The following is an 18521-nucleotide window of genomic DNA, read 5'->3' as shown; positions in this document are numbered from 1 at the left end:
ATATGTGATATCTGCTAACTACATTCTTAACATGATAGCTAAGAACAATCATAGATGATGAAATACAACATTTAATCAGTAAGTGCCATTGTACAACACACAAATAAATTTAGATACAAAGCAATGATCAACTTTCATTCAAAAGCACAATGTCATTGTTGTGAAAGAAACACATAAGTTCAGTGCAAAAGTATCCATGTGATCATAGAAGAGAAAAAACACAAACCATGTTTATTGAAAATACATAGCATAAAAAATAAAATACATTAAAACTTAAAGGTCCTTGCCTAATAGAGATTTACAATATCTTGTAGATTGGCCCTACCCTTCTCCAGTTTCCATACAAGTTGGTCAATATCTACAATTCTTTTTAGATGAAGTCTTGAATCTTGGCGTAATATTGCATCCTCAACAAATGCCTGCACCATATCCAGTCTACACTTGACCTCTTCTACATCTAAGAGAGGTTGCTGGAGCCACCTATTCAATAGTCTCTTCCCCATGCCAGCAGTACATGTCCTGTTCATCAATCCAAATAAACAGAAGTTCTTGTTCACATTTGTTTTACTTTCAAGAACATTCAATGCTCGTAAAGCTGCAACATCCAGCCACATATATCTGCCTATGTGATAATGCTAAATGGTAAACTTTTTATAATTACTGTCATCTACAAGAAAATCTATGTAAGAGAGGAGGGCCCCCAAAGCTGTAGCAGTAGACTTTGAACTTGCAACTATGTCCTTCAATGACTCAACTGAACCTTTTACAAAGCGACAAAGATCTTGATCAACATCCCTAGACTTGAAATTAGATTTCTTCTTTTCAGTTAAGAGAACATTACAACTTGCTAATACATTATGTAGGAATTGATTATCAACGGACTTTCCACTACCTAGAGGTAACAATCATTCCCTACAACCAAGAGCTATCATAATAGATTCCAGGTTTGAGTATTGGTTGTCATCAGAAACTTGGAGATGCCTAAAGTTATCTTTCTCAGGTCAACAAAGGCCATACCCACAAGGTAATCATTATCATGAATAACATATTGAAGAGTGATTATTAGTGTATCTTGCATGTCATTGCTAGCAAAGAGAATGTCCTCAAAACTACCAAGCTTGCCAAGGGTTCTAGTTTTGGCCAACCTCCAATTTGATCCACTTCCCTCAAAAAGATCCATAGTAGATCAGTCCTCTCTAACAACAAGTTTCTGATAATCATTTTAAACATATTCCTACTAATTCTCACACTTGAGAGAACATCATGTTCGTTACCCAACTAAAAAGAGTGGTTGTGGATGCATAAATATATGAAGACAAAGGATATGTAAAATATACACATTGATGCATGAAGACACGAAGAATACACATGAATGCATGAAGACATAAAGCATGCATGAAGTATACACATTAATGCATGAAGACACGAACCATACACAAAGTTTACATATTAATGCATGAAGACACAGAGCATACACCAAGTATACACATAATACATTACATTGTTAGATTTCTTCTTATTGACTAAGAATGATTTATTTTTTTCATCCAATAGCCTATAGGATGGCAAGATAGTGCTTTGATCTCGTTTTAGGGTCCCTTATTGAGACCTCCACTAATTTACACTACTATTCCCAACTAGGGTTTGGATCCTACACAAAAATGGAAATATAAATCATTCCTTACTAGGAGAATGCCAATTCCTAATGATCAATGTTCATCATTATGCATTTCGATTGCATTAAAAAATAATTGTTGATTCACAATACATATTCACGCATTCAATTCCCCACTGTACTCTTCATCACTAACCTGAAGAAAAATGGAAAATTACTTTTCAGAGGGCCTTGGAAACCCTCTACAAGTAGGCTCCCTCAAAGGATTTGTGGCACATATAAGAATTACCTATCTTTGGGCTACATCCTCAAAGATTCATGATATACATCCATACCAATGGCTTAAAAGCTTCCTCCAACATGGTATTACTCTAACCTTGACAACCCAACCTATCCTCTTAATTGTATTAGTGAGTGAACAAGGATTAGACTAAGTATATATTAATAAATCATAAAGTAAATGCACTTGGGGATAGCAACTTGTAATGTTCCTTATCAGGAGAGTGCCAATTAACAATGATTAATTATGCAACACTATGTCTTATAGTAGATTAAGAAATAATTACTTATTTATAATACATACCTACGCCTTTAATCTCATATGACCCTTTGTAATCCCCAATCTTACAAAATTTGGAACATTAATTGTCCATGGGAATATTAGAACAATTTGTGAGTAGGAGTGATTTAAATTTTAAATAAATGTTGATGAACTGCAATTCTATTCTATTAAATGATGAATGGCTATAATCTAGGAAGCACAATACCAAGTTGTTGAAGTTGACCAAGGAAGATTTTAAAGAAGATATTAGGACCTCATAATCACATTGAATAAAGCAATTGGAAGCTCACAAGTGACACTACTCAGAGCATGGATGAGATATTTAATCAAGAGTATCATTAATGGAAGTGAAAGATTTGATTGGGCAACAATGATCAATGACAACTTAAATATACAATTAAGAACTATGATGAAATCAATGACATTTTACATGAGCTTGTGTGTGATCTACATGATTGTGTGATTACACAAGTACAGAGGATTGGAAAGTTTGGGTGTAATTAGAATTGGACCAAGACAATACATGATATATGATTATTATCCACAAATGTAACCTCAAGATAGGGATGGGTTTAAGATTGCAAACAAATCCTTTGCTATACACACAGTGAGAGTATTACTAGAGATTACTTTAGTGGTGAATCTTAACCTTTTGGCAATCCCATTTGACGGTTCAATCTTCATTTGGAAAATAGTGCATGCAACATAGGTCAACTACATCACCAGATATTTAACAGATTTGGGTCCAACGCCTAGAGTAGTTGCCCATTAGTTATCACATGATTGGTCAAAAATATTGGTCTAATCACTAATGTAATATATATTTTGGATACATTTATTTTAAATATATCGCCAACTTTTGCATGCTATTTCTTATTGGCCCACGTTCTTTTTCCATTACTAAAACCAAATAATTTTCCCTTGGGTTGGGTGTCACCAACCATTTTTCTGACATGTGTCAACCACCAACCCTATTTAGCCAACTGTTTCCTACTATGGGCTTGCATAGGAAGGTGTGTTTCACTTGCATTTGACATTCCCACTTGTTAATCCCGCCTAATTCACCAACCTAGATTGGACTATAAGTTATTATTATTCTACACAATTCACTATTTTCTAGTCTGGAGACTAGCATTTCTTATTGCTGTTGAACTTTTAGAGTGCTGAGTGCATTGGCCATTGACTCATGGACCCTAGTTTTTGTAAAAGGCAAGTGATTTTTCATTTATTTTTTATGTCAATAGTGGTATTGGTTTTTTTTTAGTTTCATAGTCTAGTGCCCACTAGTGACCAAACATCTCACATGCTAAGATAGCCTATAGGTTTGCAAATTATATTGGTAGTACTGTAGACTATAGTACTATAGCAGTAGTACCCATTTTTTGAGAATTAATTGTATTATTGTTATTATATGTAGTCTAAGTAGTTGAGTCTTTTGTTCAACAACTAAGTTGATATATTTTTTGCAACCTTTATCAGTTTTCCATGTAAAACAAGAGGGGTAATAGGGGTTTCGATAGGATCCCTGAAAGCCAAGAGAGGCCACCATTACTAAAATGCATAACCATAGTGGCATATTTTGGTGGTGGAAATGTTGGCAACCTACAAGATTCATAAGTTAGATCTCCAGTGCTTAGTGAAAAAGGAGATTCATCACAAGTTGGACCCTCAGACCATATTGAAGTTCAAGTTGGTGAACTTGATATCTTAGTCAAGGATGAACTTGAACATGATTTGGAGGCACTTCCCCTAAGTAGGGAGTCAAAAACTAAGATTATAGAGTTGGAGTCAGTCCTGGACCAATTGAGTGAGAAAACCAAAACTGATTCCATTAATTGTGTTCATGCACAAAAGGGGAAAAGAAAATTGGAATCGACAAAAGATTGATCTCACTGGAATTTGTCCAAAAGAAATTTTCAATTAGAATGGGTGGAAAAGTATTGGTTCATTAAACCAATTCCCAATCTAATTGATGGTGAGCCTCTTGTAGAATGCATATGTAAGATTTGCATAGAGATAACAAAGAAGGAGAAGAGGTTGCAGCTTAAAATTGATACCATAGAAAAGCATGTTGGTAAAGTTTACAAGAAGGAAACTATAGATGAAGTTGAAAAATCCATGCTATCTTGGAAAAAAAAAGGACAACTATTTTCATATTAGGAATGCCAAAATAGATGAGTTACACTAGTAATTACGAGAGAAGCGTTCTGCATTAAAAGGTTCAATTGAAGTTTTCATTGGAAAAAAAATGGAAGTGCAAAATATGAGAAAAGTAGTTCAATTAAGTGTGGTCTTTTATATATTGAGTAGAGGAAATCCTATGATAGACTACCTTTCAATTCCTACCTCATTGCACTTTTTGAAATCTCAAAACCATCAAATAGTCATTGGTCAGTAAATAGCAGGTAGGAATGGGCTAGATGTCTTGCACAGGTTGAAAAAGAAGATATGAAGGAAAAAATAAAAGATTCAAATTTCATTGCATTGTCTCTAGATGAAGTTACAACAATTGATAATACTTCCTGAGTGTGCATGCATGTTTATACTATAAAAAATCATTGTTGTCAATCATTTCTACTATCTATTGCTAAATTGAATCGTAGTGCGATAGCTGAAAATTTATATGGATTATTAAAGACTACTCTAATTGAATTTGGAGGTTTGGATAGCATGGAGATTGCCAAAAATTTAGTGTGTGTTGGAGTGGATGGAGCTTCAATTATACAAGGTCATAAAGGAAGTCTTTGCAAAAAGATCAAGAATGATTTGGAACCCTACGCTATTCCCATTCATTGCATGGCCCATAAAATGATCTAGCTTTTGGAATTGTCAGTAATTTTGGTTGTGTAAGTAAAGTGGAATCTCTAATCAAAGAGATTTACCAATACTTTTGTCGAAGTCCAAAATGAGTTCGAGAATTTCAACACTTTGTTGAAGGAGTTATTGATGGGAGGAAGCTTCTTAAAGAAAATGATACCAGATGGATCTCTTTGGATGAATTGATGCATCAAGTAATGTTTGAATACCTATCATTACTTGGACTAATCCACTCTATGCGAGATAGATTCCCTCATCTATATTCAAGCCTAACTAATGTTATAGTACTCTTAACTATAGTAGCTATTCTCCCCATGCTATAGGACATGAGAAATATTATAAAAAAGGTTCAACAAAGAGCTATGTACATTGTAGAATATAATAAGCTGCGTAAAATGACGTGTAGTAGCCTAGATACTCTGTACTGATTAATACCATTAGATGAAACAAAGTTTGCAAAGTGGTTAGAAATCTTAGATTTGAACAATCCTGAAATTTTTTTACATATTGGTGCAAATGATAAGGTATATGCCAGGGTACATGGAGTTGACATACCAATGCAGTATTATGTCTGTGTCAACCCTGATTCCAACCCCATCAAAGTAGGAAGTGAAGTTGAATCAGTACCAAAGAAGGTACTTTCACATGTTACAAGTGAAAACTTCAAGAAGATCAAAGACTTTGTGCTTGACTCTGTCAAGCGAGTTTGCTACAATCTTTCATCAGAAATTAGATTCAAATTCCCTCTAGAGGAAATACTCGAAGCAATGCCAATTATTTTTCCATAATATTAGTCTCTAAACTATCCAACTGATTTTCGAAGAAGGATAAAAACTTTGATTCAACATTTTTGCAAACCTAAAGTAATCAATGGAGTCACTATACATGGAATTTTAGATGAATCTTGACTGAGAGATCAATCATATTCTTTTGCAAATATAATGAGGGAACAATGTGCTCTTATGGAGAACCCAAATGAAGAGGGAGTGATAACAATGCTTTGGAAAAACCTTGGTGAGAGAAATCAGTTGAGAGAGGTAATACTAGAATATTTTAAGCTTACAAATTTATGTTTTACAATGATATTGGGTTTAGTGGAGGATGAGAGAGTTTTTAGTACTTTAGGCTTCCTAAAGTCAAAGGTTAGAAACAAATTAGATAAAAAAATTGGATAATTGTTTGAGGCTCTATAATTCTAGGTATGAGGTAGAAAATTTCCCTTATGATAGGGCTGTCAACATTTGGAGAAACCAATGTCAAAGAAGAGGGATTGCCAACATTTTAAACCCAAATGGCAGTGGCAATGGTAGTGGTAGTGGCAGTGGTGGTGGTAGTGGTTCATATCCTGATATTGGAAACAATGAAGATGATGTTGACTTTGGCATGCATAGTAAGTCAGATGCTAATAGTGAATCTAAAGAAAACACAACAAACAATGAAACTTTGTATGCAATAAATGAGGAGGATTCTGATGATAGTGATGCTAAGCTAGTCTAGGTGGAATGACAAAAATAGCATTGTCTCAACCTCAAGTTCTAACTTCTATGCAAGTCAAGTAGTAGGCTAGTAGATCTGATTTAAGACTCTACCTACTAATTAATTACATAACATGTTTGTAGAAGTTAATTTATAGCCTTCATTCACCATCCCTTTATAGATGCTTAAATTTTTTTTTTTGAACATGTTGATGTTACAAACTTACATGTTGAGATTTTCATTGATTGTATTTTTTTAACATGTTGAGATTTTCATTGATTCTAGTTTCTTTAAGAAATTGTAACATAATGCATTTAACAGAATAAGCTCTATTTAAAAAAAATTGTATTATAATTTATAATTATAAATCAGCCTATAACATAATCCATTTAACAATTGTCAATACAAACAATTACAACCCTTTGCAAATGACTCAATGTCAAATTGAAATGACCTTGAATTCTTTTTTGTAGATAGAAGGTGTTGGAGTTGAGGAAAGCCAACTCCGAAGACGCCAAGATCACCTGCATGCGAAACCTGTCAAAGAGAAGCCATAGAAGGGGAGGAGCATGGAGCACGGGAAAAAACCCTAAATGGACATGAGAGCCATCATAATGAAAACACAAGAAGAAATGTATTTACAATATGCAATAATGTGATGTTGTTGTTGTTTTACAATGAGAGAGAGCCCGAATATAAAGAGCTCATGGAAGCTTGTAGAACAAGCTGGAAGGTGGTAGAAGATAAGTGTGACAACAAGAAGGGAACAAACTCCCGTGTTGTCAACAACTAATCACTACATGCATTAAATATGAAATATTAAATAAATGCATTAACCTAAGTAAGCTTAAGCAATAGAATAAATAATTAACAATTAATTATTTACTCTAACACCCCCCCTTAAGTGCAACTTAGGGAAATGCCTTAAGCTCACAAAACTAAGATGAAATGCAAAATGGGTCCTGGCAACGAGGCCATGTTAGGTACCCAAGTACAATGCAAGAAGAAAGCAACCTCTGTAAGTGAGGAAAGAGAGAAAACCTCGTGGGAAAAACCCTCCCCCAAAAAGAGGTAAGAACCTAGTGAAGAGCTGAAGAAGTCTCCAACTAGGGAAATTGTCCCCTAAAACAGGAACAAAGAATGATCATGAAGAAGCAGCATCATTGAAGCATGAAGAGCCGCAAATCTGTCAAATTGCTAATGTGAAGAACCTCCATGGAAGAAGAAGGCACGAGCCGAGCATGTCTATATGGTAGATGATCCATCTCACCGAAATGCATAGGTAGCCAGCCACTGCAATCGCCTTGTATATAGGATCAACCACTAAATACATAGTTCACACTATCGAACCATTGAACCATGGATGCATTAGAACACAACATAACCCCCCTTAATGCAGACGGGGTGTGATGACAAGCAACTGAGAAGGTGAGCCAAAATCTCCTGCAAACGAACCAAGAATGAGGAGAGAGGAAAAGAGGTATAGACACCGATAAAGACACGGTCTAACTGACTCTACATGGGGCTAATGTCGTGGAAGGGACACTCACTTGACAAAGGGAGAATGCCTAAAACAACAAACAAATAATCCCCCCCATGGTGCTTTATGAAATAGTGCAAGTACAACTGACTCAAAACAACATTCATGACTCCCGAAATGCAAAAGTGACACTTTATCTCAGTGTGAAACAAAAAAAGTGTTTCAAAAAGATAGCTACAATGATCAAAACTGAAAAAGAGCTGAACCAAAAGAAAGTATAGCCGAAAAGAAAGCAAACCATGCCAAGAAAATGATCCTCAGGCCTAAAATACTCAAAATATCCACCATAGAGCAAAAATGCCAAAACTATGATAGAAAGAGTAGAGGCCAAAAACGAAGAAAAAGGACTAATTTTCTGAAAAGTACACAGAACCAGCTTTCCAGAAATATAAAGTTTTCAAAAAACTGACATGGGACGCAAAAGATATGCATGCCGGAGTCAAAAACAAGACTTCAGAATTCAACAAAAAAAACGAGTAATAAAAAAGCATTAAAACCAAAAAATACCTACACCAAAATCTCCGTCTCGGAACCAGCTTCCCGGAACTTCTTTCAGATCGGAAAAATACCTCCGTATGCAAGAGTTATGGCCAAAAAACCAAAGGTAGGTCCAAAAGCAATCGGGAGAGGTGCATGCAAGGGCTGATGCAGCGCTGACGTTAGCAAGTCAGCCGATTAAATTTGATGGTTTGGTGGCCATCGCAGAAAAAAAGAGTGCCATGTGGCATTGCCATGTGGCAGTACTAACGTGGTAGGGGTGACGTGGCGGGTCCACGTGGCAAGGTGCCACATGGCACCCATGCCACGTGTCACCCCCGCAATGGCTACAGATTGCTGACGAGCTGCAGAGTTGTCTGCACAGCTGGCGGGTGGAGGCGGCCGCAGGGCGGCGGAGCCGGGAGGAGGTGGCCGCAAGCGGCAGAGCTACCGGCGGAGGTGGCAGATGCAGGATGAGCCGCCGGCGGAGGGCGGCGGCTGGGCCGCGGCGGAGCGCGGGCGGCGCTGCCTGCTGCGGCCGCTGCGGGCTGCGCGCAGGTGGCACGGCGGCGGTGCTGCAAAATAATTTTTTTTTGTTTTTCTCAAGCCCTGCGACCGTACGATCCGTACGACAGCAACCCTGGAGGCCTCAAAAAATTGCCAAAATTGCCCTGTCTCCAAAAACGACAAGTTTTATATGAATCCTGACTGCAAACGGCCTTCCGGATCCAATGGTGATGTCCGTTTGGTCCCAAAGTGCTCTGAAAAATTGCTGATCCCCTGATTTGAAGAAAAATTGCACAAACAAACTAGGGTTTGTGACTTCAAATCACGGCTTCAAAATTTTCTCAATGAAGCAGCAGCAGGAAGTCTCTGATACCATGTTGGAGTTGAGGAAAGCCAACTCTGAAGATGCCAAGATCACTTGCATGCAAAACCTGTCAAAGAGAAGCCATAGAAGGGGAGAAGCATGGAGCACGGGCAAAAACCCTAAACGGACATGAGAGCCATCATAATGCAAACACAAGAAGAAATGTATTTACAATATGCAATAATGTGATGTTGTTGTTGTTTTACAATGAGAGAGAGCCCGAATATAAAGAGCTCATGGAAGCTTGTAGAACAAGCTGGAAGGTGGTAGAAGATAAGTGTGACAACAAGAAGGGAAAAAACTCCCGTGTTGTCAACAACTAACCACTACATGCATTAAATATGAAATATTAAATAAATGCATTAACCTAAGTAAGCTTAAGCAATAGAATAAATAATTAACAATTAATTATTTACTCTAACAGAAGGGAGCAACAATAGCTGTAGGTCAATTTGTAATTGTACATATAATCAGATTATTATGACATAATACATCATGTGTGTACAATCACATTGCCAATTTGCCCCATTTCTGATTGGACAATTTTTTCACATAGTAGGGAATTTTTTTCCATCTTCTCTATGTAGTAATAGTATACCAGTGCCTAGCTGCCCAACTATCCTGATATGCTAGCTCATAATTCCTTTAACAATTAACATTAAAAAAAGTTGAAATTAAATCCAAAATTTGAAATTAAAGAGCAACAAGTAACAAAACAATTATAGTACTATCACTTACTAAGTTGTTACTTCTTAGTGTTATCAGCTATGACTACCACTGATAGCAACAATAACAGTTTCAATTTGAGAAGATGACCCAGCTTCAATGAATTTCTTTAGGGTACTCCATTTTGCATCATTTGAAAGCTCTATTTGTTTGAACTTGTAGTTAAATAGTTGTAACCTTGTCAACAATAAATACTTCTAAGAGATAGTTTTACATGAATCAAGGAATTTATCTATAACTTCACTCATTGTTGACAATGGTTTGATGCAACTTGCAATTCTTTCTGGAGTGGTTTCCTCAAGCAAGCTACCTAAATCAGAATTCATGCTATCCTACAACTTTTTCATGTAATTTTCTTTTCCAATGAAGCTACCATCTGAGTTAGTTGGATTTGGTAATCCAACAGTTAGCAAGTTTAGTATGATGTTATTCATCTTCATCAAGTCTTTGGAAGCAGATTTGAGAGCTTCAGCTATTTCCACTACTTGTTGACAACTGTGACAAACTTCAATGGTCATTACAGAGGCATCCAAGTAGTTGTTTATTCCATGGTTTGCCAAATCTTTGTCATTGGATCTTTTTACTTTATTCAAAATTTAGTTAGAAAGATTTTTTAAGGAATTGGTGAAGATTTATCTTTTACCCACAATATCATTTTTTATATTTTCAAACACAAGTTTGAGATTTCTATTTAAATCAAGCCATTCAAACAAAATATCACTGTTCTTCATTATTTTGTCCTAATTTTCTTTTTTAATAAGCTTAACTGTGTTTATTATAGTATCCTTCACATGATGGTCTTAGAAAGAGGTCATTCTATTTTCTGCCATTACATTCTCCCTTTTTTTTTTTTTCATTTCAGACATCTCTTTTTCACTTTTTTTTTTGTATTTCCTCTAGTTTCCCTTGCCAATTAGTTTCTCTCTTCCTCTCATCCTCCAATTTCTTCAAATCTAGGATTGTGTTTGTAGTAGTTACCTCTTTTTTCTTCTCATCCTCGAGTTCCCTTTTCAAATCATGGATTGTCTTTAAAGTGGACTCCTCCTTTTTCTTCGCACTATCCAATTCCTTCTTCAAATCATGGAGTCTTTGAGTAGACTCCTCTTTCTTTGTGTTCTCCAATTTCTTTCTCAAATCATGGATTTTCTTTGTAGCTAACTCCTCTTTTTTCTTTGCATTCTCCAATTCCCTCCTTATATGGTGCATTGTGTTAGTGCTTGTAGTAGCACTAGACTCTATTTTCTTTGCATTCTCCAATTCCTTCTTCAAATCATCGACAGCTTTTGTAGTTGACTCTTCTTTTTGTCTCATATTCTCCAATTACTTATTCAAATTGTGGATTGTGTTTGCACTAGACTCTTCTTTTTTCTTATCATTCCCCAATTCCTTTTGCATATTAAAAATCATCCTTGCCCTAGACTCTGAATTTTTCTTTTCATTCTCCAATTCAATCTTCAAATTATAATTTTCTTTGATATCAGAGTCTAGGTCAATTTTTAATTTATTGTTGACCTGTGCACTACTCTCTACAGACTTGAACAATTGTGCAGTAGAGGCTTGTTCATGCTGAAATCTTTTTTGGCACTCATCCAATTCTTTAGTCAATTTTTGCACTTGTTCATTCATCTTTTCTTACTGGACAATTGCCTCTGTAGGAGAAGATTTCTTTATCCTATTTTACAGTTCTTTGAACCTATTGTCTACTACTTTCTCCTTCACCTTCACATTATCAAGGTCTTCCTGTAACTTTTCTATTTTCTTTGTAAGCCTTTTGTTTTTCCTCTCTACTTTTAGAAGTGTAGAGTAGACCATTTTGTTGCTCTCTTTTGATATATTGATTTTGTCAATATTTTTCTTTTTTGACAAATCCATTTGAAGAATGGTAACTTGTATATCGTTACAATATATTACATTTTATGGTAGATTATTATCTCTACCCAGGGGCATAACAACCATGAAATTCATCATTTCATTTTTTGGATCATATGTTGGAAATATTGTATTAGGAGATCCTTGACATTTAGCAACTGCATCACTTTTCAAAGTCTTCATAATTTGCCTATTTCTTTCACTTTTCTATTCAAACTTTGATGCAAAATCATTCAAACTAAAATTTGGGTTTGCTAACACAATTGAGTGTTTGAAAGGTGAATTATTAGTTGTATTGTTGTATGCTCCTCCAACTCCAGTTAAACTTACTCCACCTAAAATTGTATTTTGAGGATTTCCAATAGACCGAAGATGGCCCATTCCAAATCCTGACATTTGAGGACTATTTTCTAAGTGTTGTATAGAAGCTACTAGTGCATACATTGGTGAAGTAACTACTGGCATTGCGAGTGATGTAATTGTCATAATTTTTTACTTTTTTGCACAAGGTTCATCTATGCTAGTGCTAGTTGGATCAACTACAACTGGATTTGAAGATTTAACAATATTTTTTCCCTTTCTAGATGAATTATCTTCAATCTCAGAGAGTCTAATGATTGGATTACATCCTCTTTTGGGTGGGTCTGGTACTAGAACTAGATTCCAAATTCCTTCACCACTTGCACCAATGGGCCCTATATCTGCATAACCCATTTTTTGTATCATAGTTGCACCTTTACTATACGTTTGTTTAATAGAATCACTGATTTGAAGTTTAACAATATCTCTGCCCCTGGTTGACCTAGAATCCTAAATACCTTGAATGTTGGCATCAGACTCGAGGTCCTTCTATCTTTCATTATCATTGTCACTACCAAAATCATATAGTATAGTTGGATGCTCTTTATTCCAATAATTGCTGAAAAGTTCGTCCTCCTTAATTTCATCAAAACCAACTGATGTCATTGGCTCACCCAAATTTTGCCTCATTTTCCAAAAATCAATCATTTTGGTTTGACACCACAATTCAAATGTGCATGCCTCTTTAATTTCTTTTGACATAGACCTCTTAGAAGGTTTAGATGCTTTCTTGTAGAAATTTAAGTATGTCAGAGGCTTTGATTTGTGCAATGTCATAATTTGGGGTGATAATTCTTGCATTGAAATAATATTCTCTATTGCATGTTTCTCCATCTCTTTCTTAACTTCATCCCATAAATCCATGTTTTTAAAATTTTCTATCAATGGCATCTCCTGATGTTGATATTTGCTCACAGGGTTCCCATTGGCAATAAGTCTCATTTTTATTATGTTTAGTGGATCATAATTTCAGTGACTGACAAAATCAAAGCCAAAAAAGTTATCAATTCATTTGCCACTTTGAAAGGCTTTCTCTCAAATGTGAGGCCTCCAATTGCAAAAGGAAAGGAAGGAAATTTCATTTTCTTTTGTTGTCTACTAAAAAGTTCATCTGCACTCTCCATTTTTTGTACATATTCTAGTGCAAAAACCCTTTTTGTAACATGCATTGGAAGTTTGTAGGGTTCAACTACTGAATTGTAAAACCTTAAGACAGTGTACTCTTCCATGAAGAACCAATCAACCAATTGAATCTAACTTTTTAGTTGAATGCAATCTTTACAAGACACATGCAATCTAGGCATCAAAGTGCCTGTGATTTTTTGGTAAATAGGTGCCAAAAAGAAGTCTACAAAATGGTTGTAGTTTTTATTTACTATAGTCATCCTCATCTTATGTGTCCACTCATATACTAGACTTAGAGTCTTTGATTTCTTCTGGGTTTTCTCATCAAACTTATAGACCTCAATATCAAGTTTGTTGTTCTCTGTCTCAACTATTGGGTGATGCTTTGATAAAAGAAGGTAGTACAAGTAACTTGTGAACCTAAATGTCTTTGTCTTGCTTGTAGTTGTACTTTGTTTAATTATTAGTAATTGTTGTTGCATAGATTCAACAATATGCTGAACAAAATTATATCTTACATCTACCTTCTCAACTGATTGACCTCGACAATGGATATTATAAATCATTTCAAGAACACTGACCCCCACTTCCTTGTTACTATCTAATCCCAGACAAAATGATAACAAAAAAATAGTATTATGAACCCATGGCACAAAAATATCATAGTGATAAGGAGGCTTATGGTCTATATCTAGTCTAACACTAGTTATTAAACCCTTAATAAATGAATCTTGAAAAAATCTTTCTAGTTTGTCATAAGCCTATGCTAGTTTATCCAAGTCATTGTACTCATTAGAGCTTTCTGATTCAAACCCTAGCTCTAGGTCTAATAGAGTGAAACATTCACTCTTAGTTAGGGATACAATTTTCTCCTGAGTGTTTTGGTTTACAATTGCCTTTCTATTTTCATCATAATTTTGAGCACATAGCATTACAATTTTAGGGCAAGGGAATACTTTGGGTACAATGAGGTTTGCTAATCCAGTAACTAGCGCAACTAGTTGTATGTGCATGAATACTATTGTTATATTTGTAATAAATTCTCCCCTTCTATGGATCTTTCTACTTATTAAACAATGAATGTCTAATTCTCATGATTCCTAAATCTCCATGGACAACAGGATAAAAAATATCATGATAATTATCAGTGAAACCTGGGGTTTGTAGCACTTGCCTAAGTTTTATAATGTGTTTCTTTTCCTTTATGCTTGCACTCATATGGGAGATTTTTGAATTTGTTTTACCCATGCTTGCTAATTGGTTATTACATAAAATTCTTCTTCAGGCCCTATTTAAAATAATTGTAAAGTGTAAACCTAAGACAATTAAAATCAAGATTTCTATTGCTACAAATTGCAATGATAAAAGTTGAAAAAAAATTAAATACCTAGAATTGAGATTGGATAATTGGTGTTGTCATCTGATACTCAAGTTTCATGCTTTCAATCTTTAGAACACAAAATGGAATTCTGCCAGTTTGAGAAAATTTGAAATTTGAAAACCCTATCATATCAGACTCAACTTGGAGAACTTTCAACTTCTTACTCTAAAAACATATAGGGTTAATAGTTAAAAATAAAGTATTAAGTAATTAATACTTTTAGGTACATTATTAATAGTATGTACAATGTACATGTAAATGACATAAAGAGTCAAGACTCAATAATTTAGTAATGTACATAACAATAATAATAAAATAAAAAAATTTATTACATTGATATACATTTGAATAAATTTGTTCATTTTAAATAAATAAATTAATAAAAAAAGAACTTAATTATTGATGATTCGATATGATTTTTAGGTGAATTTGTGGAGTGATATCACTGTTGTCAAGAGTCATCCGAAATCATGACACTTGTCAAAGACATGTGTCACAATTTTGGATGAATCTAGGCACTTGAGAAATCATTCTCCAAATTGGCCTGAAATTCATCTCGGGCCATCGATCTTTCTTTTAGCACGGTCAAGATTTTAATTTTTGGAAATCTTGTAGTACATGTGTCCCGATTTGGGTTAATTTAATTATTGATATTCAATGAAGATATATTAAATGTTATAAAATAAAATTGGTGGAAGATATGAAACAATTGCCACTAGTACTTGCCTTTAATTTTTATATAAATCTAATTAAAATTTAATAAATTTATTATAATATATAAAATATTTTAATTAATAAAAATGTAATATAATTATATTTTTTTATAATGTTGTTAATTTAAATTTAAATTTTATTCATAAATATATTATATAATCATTGATATATATGTTCTATTACATATATATCATATGGTTATAATTATATTATTAATAATTATATTATATATTCTATTATATAATAAATAATTATAAATAAAAATAATAATATTTTTATAATAATAATAAATCTTAAATGATTATATAATATAATTAATATTATTTTTAATTGAATGACAAAAAACATATTATAATTTATTAAAAAAATACATTATTACAATATAAAATATAAACCAATGCACTTAAAAAAATAAAAATATTAACATTAATGAATCAAATTGAAAATGAAATATTTAGCTCTTAGCTAGGAGCCCTAAGCCTAGTACCTACCGACAAGTACTAATAATTATTAATAAGTTATAATGACAATAGTTTAATTTAAATAAACTAAAAAAAATTTAAAAATATAATTACAAATGTTATATTTTTATTCATATTTATTATTTAGTTTCAAAATAAAATTTTATTATAGTTTAATTATCTATAAATTATTAACATATATTGATAATTGTGAGAATTGTTTATAAACATAATTATTAATAATATTAATCGAGTCTTTCAATTGGCAATGATCGAATACGTGTCATGATTCTGAATGAATCTAGGCACATGGGAAAGCATTCTCCAAATTGGCCCAAAATTTATCTCAGGCCGTCAATCCTTCTTTTATTCAATAGTCAAGATTTTGGATAGAATCTTCGAGTACACGTGTCCCGATTTCAGGTAGAAATAGACTTTATCTTCAATCTTTTAAAATTTGGCCTGAAATTGAGCCGCGATCATTGATTTTTTTTTTCAATTTACATAGCATACTAATTAATATAGAGAAAAATAAAAGAAATTGTTATTAATTATTATTATTTACTTTTAAGCTTGGGAAATGAGCATGTCAAAATCATGATGTTAATTTAATTATTTATATAAAATATAAAATATAAAATATAATTTATAATAATTATTATAATAGTTTTAATATATATAAATAAAGGATTTTCTTTTCTATCATAAGCTTTTTATTGTAAAGATGATATGAAAATTTCAATGAAGATATATTAAATTTTATAAAATAAAATTGGTGCAAGATATCATGAAATAATCAAATTGACAATAGTTTAATGTAAATAAAATAATTACAGTTTAAAAATATAATTGCAAATGCTATATTTTTTATTCATATTTATTATTTAGTTTCAAAATTAAAATATAATATAGTTAAAATATCTATACATTATTAAAATTTAACATAAATTAAAAATTGTGATAATTGTTTATAAACTATTCTTCATCATTTAAAAGATTTTTTAATGAAAAAAAAGTTAAGAATAGGTGACAAGATAGGTATGAAATAAAAATTTGACACATAAATTATCAAAATTATATTTAACTTTGTTAAAGTTATAATCTATTAATTTTTAGTTTTTCTTGAAGCTCCATTTGTTTTAACCAATCGGATTAAAGAAAAATAGTTAATTATTAACAGTTAGCTATTTTTAACAAAGTCACAGACTAACAGTAACATTTCAACAGTGTATTGAGAATCAAGATGCCAAAAACAAACTTAAAAAGTTGTAGAATAACAAGAACAATGATTTGAGAAGCCAAAACTATTGTTTTCATTTGATAATATTTTAGACTGTACAATGTACATAATACTAATTCATAGCATAGATATTCAAAATAGCTGATTAAATCAGCTTGGTTTTACTATTTCGTAATCTACAAAAAAAGGCAAGGCCCAATTCAAAGAAAAATATAAATATCTTAAAAACATTTTTTTGCCTTAAGGACAATGGGTAAGGAAATAATATTCAAAAATAGGGAATAGGGTGAGGGAACTAAGGAACTAGGGAGGGTAGAAGCATCAACGGGTTGAGAGGCTAAGGGTTTGAAGCCTTTAATCAAAAAGGTCTTCAAGTCTATCTGTGATAGATCTATTGGAGAAGATGATGTTGCTGAACTCATCTAGCCATGTGAAGTCAGTCTCACTAACATTGTCCAACAACAACCATTTTCGTAGAAAATATCTTTCAAGCCGCACTGACTTTTGATGACGAGTCAATTGTCATTAGTTCATGCCAAGCAAGAAAGGATGTTTATGGATAATGCACCCTATGCCTTCCTCCCAACACTTGTCTGCTCCATCTGCAAAATGGATGCCAATGACTAGCCCTAGTACTTGCTCGGCCAATACAATAATTTTGACATCATCTTCTAAAAATGTTACACAGAAGCATTAGCATGTCTATTTGACTGCCTCCAAGGTTGAGAAGAGATGTGAGGAAGTGAGAGGTAATATTTGTGGACACATGGTACCTCTTATCATTTCTCAAGAATTTATGGCCAAGTACTATGAATATAGCATGGCAGATAAAAGGACTTCATGCATCTACCTTGCAAACCATGGCAAGGACATCGTCAGGAATCTTGCCCAAAAAGGGCTTTTTCTAAGTTTTTGCAGTGCATTTCAGGTGAATTGGCGTATCTATGACTAAGATTCAAGAAACTCTACAAAGTGCAACTGCAAACCGAATTTAGATTGAAGAATATGAGAAATGATAATGAAATAGGAATTGAAGAGGCTATTTAATGGTAGTTGCATTTAATTCTTTGGCTTTTGCGATCTTTCATATCTTATTTTTTAATATTCCTATTAATTTTTAAGTGTGTGAATTGCCAAAATGTACTGGCATTAATGTTAGACAGTCAATAGTTTCTGACATTGAGTAATGATTTTCATGCAAACCTTTTCACATGTCTCCATTCCAGAGAATTTTGTGCCACTCCAAGTCTTTTCAAGCGAGTGGCCCTTAGATGCATCTTTTGTCAT

General features: G+C 33.4%; 1 pseudogene; it reads right to left on the bottom strand.

Moving 5' to 3' along the window:
* Positions 1-18521, bottom strand: part of LOC149542986 (DNA mismatch repair protein MSH2-like) — a 36889-nt pseudogene extending 18368 nt beyond the window's left edge.

This window comes from Cupressus sempervirens, chromosome 8, assembly GCF_028749045.1.
Source record: "Cupressus sempervirens isolate cs-2001-9-10 chromosome 8, ASM2874904v1, whole genome shotgun sequence".
NCBI lineage: Eukaryota > Viridiplantae > Streptophyta > Pinopsida > Cupressales > Cupressaceae > Cupressus > Cupressus sempervirens.
The sequence above is the reverse complement of the archived record's forward strand: the minus strand, read 5'-3'. Positions and strand labels throughout refer to the sequence as shown.